Here is a 9,987-nt window from a genome sequence, read left to right on the forward strand (position 1 = left end):
TGCACTTATTCATAATTTATCACACAAAAATCAACGTAGCTTGTCACAAAAAGGTGGTATGAAATTGCCCATCCTAGCACCCTTACATCTTAGCCCGATAGTTATACTGTGACAAATTATACTATGGACCATGGTCTACCTTGAATTATTGACGTTGGTCTAAAAATAACTTTTAGATGTTGTATCTGTATTATTTAACACATTCTGTACCTGCATTTAATAGTTTTTGTACTTGTAGCATTATTAATTAAACTAATTAATAAGAAAAATTAAAACAAACTAATTTAGGTAAAGACGTCTACGAAATTGTCACATGCATCTTGATCTGTTAGATGTATCTCAAATAAATATATGCAAGTTTAAAATAGGGGAGGGGAAGACTGATTCACTTTATGTGCCCATTGTTTCAAAATAATAATAATAATAATAAATTATGTGCCCATGGATATTTGAATTGTCCAGCTTGCTGGTGTGCTTTCGGTAAATTATTATGTGGACTTGAGTCCACATTGTAAGGTGAATTCGAATTTAAAATATACAATTTATATATTGAATATTCACAATTTAAATTGTAAAATAAATTATGAACATTCAGTATGTAAATCGTGTATTTTAAATACGAGTTTAACTTACAAGGTGAATTCGAGTCTATGGTATAATTATTGTGTGCTTTCTTATCCAATACTATATATTTATTCACGGGCCGAGCTTTTTTAATCGAACGGAGAAGGTTGTCATCCTTTGACTATGATGGATGCGAGTTGAATCTTGTAAAGGAAGAAGAAAAAATTAAAAATTTTTGGAAAAATGCTTTTTGATAAATAAATTATGGTATGTAGAATATTTTAAGTCCATTGTATTTGGCCAGTAATTTAGGTGGGGCCTCAAGTCATAATGCGTCAATAGCTAGCCATCATCATTTGTCTTGTTACAACAACGTGCATGCACCAGTTGCTCAATTATTTGAACTAAGTCATTTTTTAATGTTTGTGCTAGAAAAGATTTCATACTATATAATTACTTAAACCCAAATAAGAATCAGTCCAAATCTATATATTTTAACAATTAATGTTGCTACAACTTGCGCCAGTTGCTCTAGTATACTGATTATACTGTTGGAATATTGGAGCCTACATCTCATGAGTCCTTCCATCACATGCATCTTTTCTGCATTCTGATTAGGCACAATAAAGGCTATTTGAAAAGCCTGTATATTCATTTTTTTTTTTGAAAACGCCTGTATATTCGTTAACTCACCCCACCCCCACCCCATATATATCTTTGTATGTATATATGTATATATATACCTGTTTTAGATATAAATATATAAAAACAGATGCATTAAACAAAGTGTAAGCTAGACAAGATGGTAGAATTGTGTTTGCTTTAACAAAGGTCGTGTGTTCGAATTCTATGGGAAGGCACGATTGTGTATGGGAATCCTGTAGCTCCTGTAGTGATTTTTTTATGTTATATATATATATATATATAAATTGATTAATATATACAAGATGTTAGGTTGATTAGTTGATAGATGTATTCTTGTTCTAAGAAAGTTTATGGCCTTATGGGGTATGGTATATATATATATATATAAAATAGATACACAAGATGTTAGGTTGACTAGTTAGTAGATGTATTCTTGTTCTAAGAAAGTTTATGGCCTTATGGGGTATGGTATATATATATATATATATATATATATATATATATATATATATATATAGGTTGACTAGTTGGTAGATATATTCTTGTTCTAAGAAAGTTTATGGCCTTATGGGGAATGGTATATATATATATATATAAAATAGATACACAAGATGTTAGGTTGACTAGTTAGTAGATGTATTCTTGTTCTAAGAAAGTTTATGGCCTTATGGGGAATGGTATATATATATATATATAAAATAGATACACAAGATGTTAGGTTGACTAGTTAGTAGATGTATTCTTGTTCTAAGAAAGTTTATGGCCTTATGGGGAATGGTATATATATATATATATAAAATAGATACACAAGATGTTAGGTTGACTAGTTAGTAGATGTATTCTTGTTCTAAGAAAGTTTATGGCCTTATGGGGAATGGTATATATATATATATATAAAATAGATACACAAGATGTTAGGTTGACTAGTTAGTAGATGTATTCTTGTTCTAAGAAAGTTTATGGCCTTATGGGGTATGGTATATATATATATATATATATATATATATATATATATATATATATATAGGTTGACTAGTTGGTAGATATATTCTTGTTCTAAGAAAGTTTATGGCCTTATGGGGTATGGTATATATGTTGACTAGTTGGTAGATGTATTCTTGTTCTAAGAAAGTTTATGACCTTATGGGGTATGGTATATATATAATAGATTAATATACACAAGATGTTAGGTTGACTAGTTGGTAGATGTATTCTTGTTCTAAGAAAGGTTATGGCCTTATGGAGTTCAAATCCCTTATTGCTTCAAAAAAAATTTATGAATTTATATATATATATATATATATATATATATATATATATATATATATATATAGAGATATAGATATAATGAGATATGTAATTTATAATTTGTTTTCTATTTGAATTAATTTATCAAATTAATTATGTTTCATATTTTGTTATAAATATTTTTATAAAGTTTTGATATGTTTTATTTATCGCCTATATCCAACAATATTTATGATTATATTTCTTTAAGTATTTTTTTCTTTTTTTTTTAATATTTCGCCCTGGCTGTAACAAATTTCTGGATACGTCCCTGGGTGTAACTCCATCCCAATCACTATTTAAGTAATTATCTCTTCCGATCCTGTACATACCAATTCATCATTGAATAATGCTAAACTGATCGATGCAGTGCAAATGCTAAACTGATGCTGACTTTAAGCAGATTATAGATTCGCAGTTTATATTCAAACAAGGATAATGTGGCATGTTGAATTGAAAGTTGCCAATTAGAATGGAGTAATTAAATACTTTGAAACAAGAATTCAATCTTATTGTTATATATGTTATAGGAAAATAGGACGAGCTGAGGTACAGTAATAGTGAAGGTGTTTGTAAAACAAGACTAAATATTACTTGGGAGTAGGAATCAAGAAAAGATCATTCTTTCTTGCTAAGCTATTCCGTTCATCTTCGTCATGTCCAATGTATGTGCAGTAACTCCAGGAGGGAGTTTCCAATCAAAGTGGAAGAGCAAATGCGCTAAAGGTGACAAAGCATTGGCAAAACCAAACCCAAGTCCTGGACATATCCTCCTTCCCCCTAAATATTCAAAGTGGTTTCCCATGAAATCAACTGAACTATGATTCTTCTCAAATCTCTCGGGTATAAAGCTCTTTGGATCTTCCCAGTATTGAGGGTCCCTACCCATCGCCCACACATTATTCAATACCTTTGATTTCGGCGGAATGGTGTATCCGCACACCATACTTTCTTCCATGCACTCTTTGGGAACTAACATGGGAATCGGAGGATATGAAACCTCAAAGTTTCTTTGACCACTGGTTTCAAGTACGCTAATTCCTCCATGTCTTCCTCCTCCAACTTCTCTTTCCCTCTAAAAGCTTCTCTCACCTCAGCCTGTGCTTTGGCCAAAACCCTGGGATTCTTCATCATTTCCGACATTGCCCACACACTTGTTGATGCTGATGTCTCACTTCCTGCTGCAAATGTTTCCTGCATCCATGCTCCAACTAACGTTAACCCGCCCAAAAACAAAATCCCGTTTGATGAATTTAAGGATAGCTAGCTTGTGTACTTACAACAATTACGCCTTTGATGTTGTCAGGAGTGATGGGCAGTTGAAGGTTACCGCTATCCATTTGTGCTATGAGGACATCAATTAAACAATCACCACTTTCCACCTTCCGCTCTTTTATGATGTTTTCAATAATTACGTCTACTTTACGGTGAGTTTTCATGATCCTCTTCTTGTTGCTGCACAGGCCGTGTAGAACCTTCCAAGACGGAAACACATCGGCAAAATCAAATTCACCCAACAACTCCGATATTTCCTTTATTTGCTCTAACAACTCTTCTCTCCCGGTGAATACCTTGCCTGCTGGCGCGCAGTAGTTATCAAATAATATTTAATCATATCATGCCATGTTATATATATATATATATATATATAACTGTTGAAATAAACAAAATTTTGTAATATTTATGAAAATGACCCCGCTCATTTAAAAGCTTATAATATTTATAAAAATGACCCCGCTCAATTTTTAATTGATTTCTCATCCATCAGATCTTGCAGATCAATGATTTAGATTTGTCCTCACGTTCTCACTTAGGAGCATAGTTCTAATATGATTAGTATTCTATATATATATACATATATATATATATATATATATATATATATATATATATATATATGTATGTATGTATGTATGTATGTATGTATGTATGTATCTATTACTATAAGCTAGCTAGCTGTCTCGAAATCATGAACGGGAATATATATAGGCCCTGTTTGGTAAATAATCAACCTATCAGTCAATTTTGGTTTATTTGATGACTATTAGTTGTTTGATTTGGTTAAAAAATCAATATAAGTGTTTGGTTAATAAGCTTTTTGTAACTCCAAATGCTAAAATTCAAAAGGCTACTCAAAGCAGCATTTTCAATTAGCTTTTTGAGAAAAGAAATTGTACCAAACAGCTATCAACTAACAACTAATTTATCAAACAACTTTCTACAATCAACTAATGTTATCAACAAATCATGCATTCTAACTCAAACAGCCAACCCAATCAACTAACACCCATTTACCAAACAGGGCCATAATAATATAATCTGATCTATCATGTGATTGTTATTTTAAGGTGAATCCGGATCTAAAGATATACTGTTCAAATATTAAATATTCAGATCAGCAAGGTTTTCCCAGTTTTAGGAGGCTGGTTAGGGGCTTAGCTTTTCTAGTGTAATATGACAATTTATATCACTATGAGCCTAGTCCAATACACGACTTCATAACGTACAGAATCCATGTTCATAATGCACAGAATTCATTTCATAATACACATACACGTAAACATGATATAATGAACATGAATTCTGTACATTATGAACATGAAATTTGTGTATCATGCTAGCTAAGTGTTTATGTGTCTTCACTATATAATACACATAATTCATGTATCATTATATCGTGTTTATGTATATGTGCATTATGAACATGAATTCTCTGTATAGCGCAAGGGATGCAGATTCCATTCTTGAAACCCTTCCACTGGGAAAGAGCCAAGCAGCTGCTATTTGAACAACAGATATGGAGACAACTGATGATTGGAACAAAAGTCATTCTTTCACAACCGATTCTGTATCACACCAAAATCAGCCGTGCACGATATAACAATTGGTGTAATATTGGGGTAACCCCCCAAAGATGTAAAAAAGAATATTCAATATTTACTTTTTAAAAATTCACAATTTATGATGATCATATATTATATTCATAAATTCTCAAAATTTTAAAACACAATTTATATTCTAGATGTTCAGAATCATGGTATAACAACTGATCTGATCTTACCGAATGCAGATTTACATATAATGGAGGACATAAGCAAGAAGATTTTGTCAGTGAAATTCACCAACTGTCCGGATGATGAATGGAGATCGGCCAATAGACAACGAATCTCATCGTGCCTGATTGAGCTGAACGACCGGACATTTTTAGCGCTGAGGAGCTCTATGGCGTATACTTTTCGCAACTGTCTCCAATAATCACCGTACGGACTAAAAACAACGCCCAAACCATTGTAAAATAGTGTTTTACTGGCCAGAGACTGCCACCTGGTCGCGAAAGTTAGGTCGTGGGTTCTTAGCAACTCTTTAGCCACCGCCGGCGACGATACCACCACAGCTAAAATTTCTCCAATTTGAAGCTTCATCATGCCCTGGGAGCCGTATTTTTTTACCAACTCTCCCAGGACACGGTGGGTGGGTTGCTGTGAAGAACCTGACAATTGGTGCAGGTTTCCGATGATCGGAAGCTTCCACGGCCCTGGTGGCAGTTTCCGGCGGGTTTTTGCCTTCTTCCTCCACTGTGTGTGGAGTAAAATGATAAAAGAAAGAAAGAAGACGAAAGAAATGAAGTTGAATCCCACCTCCATCAGTGAAATTAGAGCAAGCTAAGCAAGATAGATATATTATTCAAGGCCAAGACGACTGCTCTTATCCAAGCAAGATAAGCTAGGGGGCTGTTGATATTTTTGTGTAAATTTAACAAGGACGAGACAGCCAAATTCTTTGTGGTCCGGTAACACTCAGTATCCTGATTTACACTCTCGTATAAATTATGAGAGTAAATTTCTTTAACAAAAAGAAAAAAAAGTAACTGCAAAAGTAGACATGCAGGAGAGAGAAGAAGGTACTCTTAGCACCATCTTCTCTCCCTCAAATAATTCACGCCTTGAATGCCTAATGCTCACGTGGGTGAAGAAATCATAGATGGTTGTTCCAACTACCTCTTTTCTCTTCATTCAATTCACCCCAAATTACCCTCCTTCAAGCATAAATACATGGGGAAGAAGATGAAAATGGTATAAACATTTGATCTCAGCTTCCTCCTCCACCATATTAGCACTTCTCCCTTGTAGCTCACATCTAAAGCAACCCATAATTGCAGTTAGCACCGTTGCCGAGATAATCAAGGTATGTAATCCATACTTTTTTTTTCATCTCGGTTTTTTTAACAAATTGAGCTCTATAGATTCAGAATCGTCTAAAGATATATCTTTCAGTACAATAGTTATATGGCAGGTGGTTCTTTTTATCGGATAACTACGTCCGCGAGCTCGAGGTTTGAATTTCTTTACGGTAGTCCCCTCATTCACTTCAGCTTTACTAATAACTAAATTGGCTTCATTGGAAGCCATAGTGTAACTAGCGTTTGCTGCTGCAGAATAAACCAATTTAAAAATGGGATAACCTGCTCGATAGGGCATTAGTTCTAATATCATAAGTGTTTCCTCATAGGAACGCCCACGAATTTGGTCAATGACTCTTCGTGCTTTGTCAGCCGACATAGATATATGTTGACCTAAAGCGTATACTTCTGGTTTTTTCTTCTTTAGCACCTGGTACATAAAGTTTGCCTCCTACTAATGAATCATAAGCATCTAGATCTTTTTTTAGTATTTTAGTATTAACATTACCGACGACGAGATCTATTATCACCTTTTGTGTGTCCTCGGAAATTGAAAGTAGATGCAAATTCTCCCAATTTGTGTCCTACCATATGATCCGTTATATAAATAGGCAGATGCTCTTTTCCATTATGGATGGCAATAGTATGACCAATCATTGTCGGTATAATGGTGGATCCCCGGGACCAAGTTCTTATTATTTCTTTTTCTGCTTTTCTGTTAAGCTTATCAATTTTTTTTAATAAATGATTCGCTACAAAGGGATTTTTTTTTAGTGAACGTGCCACAGCTGACTCCTATATATTTTTTTTGAAGAAATCAATTCGATTTTCTTTACTACTTACTACGGCGCCGAAGAATGAACTTCTCACTATATTTATTTCTTTTTCTACTTCTTCTGCCAAGTGCAGGATAACCCCAAGGGGTTGTGGGTTTTTTTCTACCAATTGGGGCTCTCCCTTCACCACCTCCATGGGGATGGTCTACAGGGTTCATAACTACTCCTCTTACTACAGGACGCTTACCTAGCCAACGTTTAGCTCCGGCTCTACCCAAACTTTTCTGGTTCACCCCAACATTCCCCACTTGTCCGACTGTTGCTGAGCAGTTTTTGGATATCAAACGGACCTCCCCAGAAGGTAATTTTATTGTGGCTGATTTTCCCTCTTTTGCAATCAGTTTCGCAACAGCACCCGCTGCTCTAGCTAATTGTCCACCCTTTCCAAGTGTGATTTCTATGTTATGTATAGCCGTGCCTAAGGGCATTTCGGTCAAAGGTAGGGCATTTCCAATTTTTATAGAAACCTCTGTACCAGAAACAATGCTATCTCCAATTATAGCCCCCCTGGGATGTAAAATATATCTCTTCTCACCATTCCCATAGTGTATGAGACAAATGTATGCATTTCGATTAGGGTCGTATTCTATGGTTACGATTCGACCATATATGTCTTTTTCATTCCGTCGAAAATCTATTTTACGGTATAGACGCTTATGACCTCCCCCTCTATGCCTTGCGGTAATGATTCCTCTGGCATTACGACCTTTACCACAACGATGCTGTCCATAGATCAAATTCTTTCCTCGAGTGGATTTCACTTGACTATTTACGGTTCCATTGCGTGTACTCGGGGTATAAGTTTTGTATAATTGTATCACCATGCTATTAAGTATTTTGATTGAAGTTCTTTATCTTTTTAAGAGGTTGAATAGAATAACCCGGTTGAAGCGTAATGATTACACGTCTCATTGTCTGTCCCATTCTTCTACTCTTTGCGGGAAGGCGATGGCTATTCACATCCTTTACCTTGACACCAAAAAAGAGTTCGATCGAAAGCTTTATTCCTATCTTAGTTGCTCTTGATTCGATATTAAAAGTATATTTATTTTTCCCCAATAACCGAATACTTTTGTCTGTCAATACTGCATATTTGATTCCATCCATAAATTTGGTTCAGTTCGGTTCAGTATAAACCGAAAGAACCGAATGGTACTTAATATAGAGAAACCGAACGGTTCGATTTTTTACCCAACCTAACCGAAAACCATTCGGTTTTTAAATATATATAATAAATAATAATAATTAATATTGATTCGTGATGAGGGGATGATGGATGAACAAGATATTACTTTACAATTTGGATTGCTATGTTAATTTTGTGTTTGAATTGTTTTGTTTTTATGTAATATTATATTTAGACTTTGGATTATGCGAATATGTATTGTTTGGCAGTGTGTTGTTTGGAAAATTAGTAAATGTTGAAAATTGAACACCCTAAACCGAACCGAAATAATTCCGAACAGAAACCGACCATTTCAGATCGAACCAAACCGAACCGAACTTTATTTGTAAAACCGAATGGTATCATTTTTGTAATACCGAAACCGAAACCGAAAAAACTGTACCAAATCCCGAAGTGCCCACCCCTAATCCATACGGCTTTGTTTATAATTTTTTGTAATTAGAGCAGTTTTTGGATATCAAACGGACCTCCCCAGAAGGTAATTTTATTGTGGCTGATTTTCCCTCTTTTGCAATCAGTTTCGCAACAGCACCCGCTGCTCTAGCTAATTGTCCACCCTTTCCAAGTGTGATTTCTATGTTATGTATAGCCGTGCCTAAGGGCATTTCGGTCAAAGGTAGGGCATTTCCAATTTTTATAGAAACCTCTGTACCAGAAACAATGCTATCTCCAATTATAGCCCCCCTGGGATGTAAAATATATCTCTTCTCACCATTCCCATAGTGTATGAGACAAATGTATGCATTTCGATTAGGGTCGTATTCTATGGTTACGATTCGACCATATATGTCTTTTTCATTCCGTCGAAAATCTATTTTACGGTATAGACGCTTATGACCTCCCCCTCTATGCCTTGCGGTAATGATTCCTCTGGCATTACGACCTTTACCACAACGATGCTGTCCATAGATCAAATTCTTTCCTCGAGTGGATTTCACTTGACTATTTACGGTTCCATTGCGTGTACTCGGGGTATAAGTTTTGTATAATTGTATCACCATGCTATTAAGTATTTTGATTGAAGTTCTTTATCTTTTTAAGAGGTTGAATAGAATAACCCGGTTGAAGCGTAATGATTACACGTCTCATTGTCTGTCCCATTCTTCTACTCTTTGCGGGAAGGCGATGGCTATTCACATCCTTTACCTTGACACCAAAAAAGAGTTCGATCGAAAGCTTTATTCCTATCTTAGTTGCTCTTGATTCGATATTAAAAGTATATTTATTTTTCCCCAATAACCGAATACTTTTGTCTGTCAATACTGCATATTTGATTCCATCCATAAATT

At 34.8% G+C, this 9,987-nt stretch overlaps 1 pseudogene; it reads right to left on the minus strand.

Annotated features, from left to right (window-relative positions):
• Nucleotides 1-2,969: 2,969 nt before the first annotated feature.
• LOC116006029 lies at nucleotides 2,970-6,365 on the minus strand (annotated as a pseudogene).
• Nucleotides 6,366-9,987: the final 3,622 nt, after the last annotated feature.

This window comes from Ipomoea triloba, chromosome 15, assembly GCF_003576645.1.
Source record: "Ipomoea triloba cultivar NCNSP0323 chromosome 15, ASM357664v1".
NCBI lineage: Eukaryota > Viridiplantae > Streptophyta > Magnoliopsida > Solanales > Convolvulaceae > Ipomoea > Ipomoea triloba.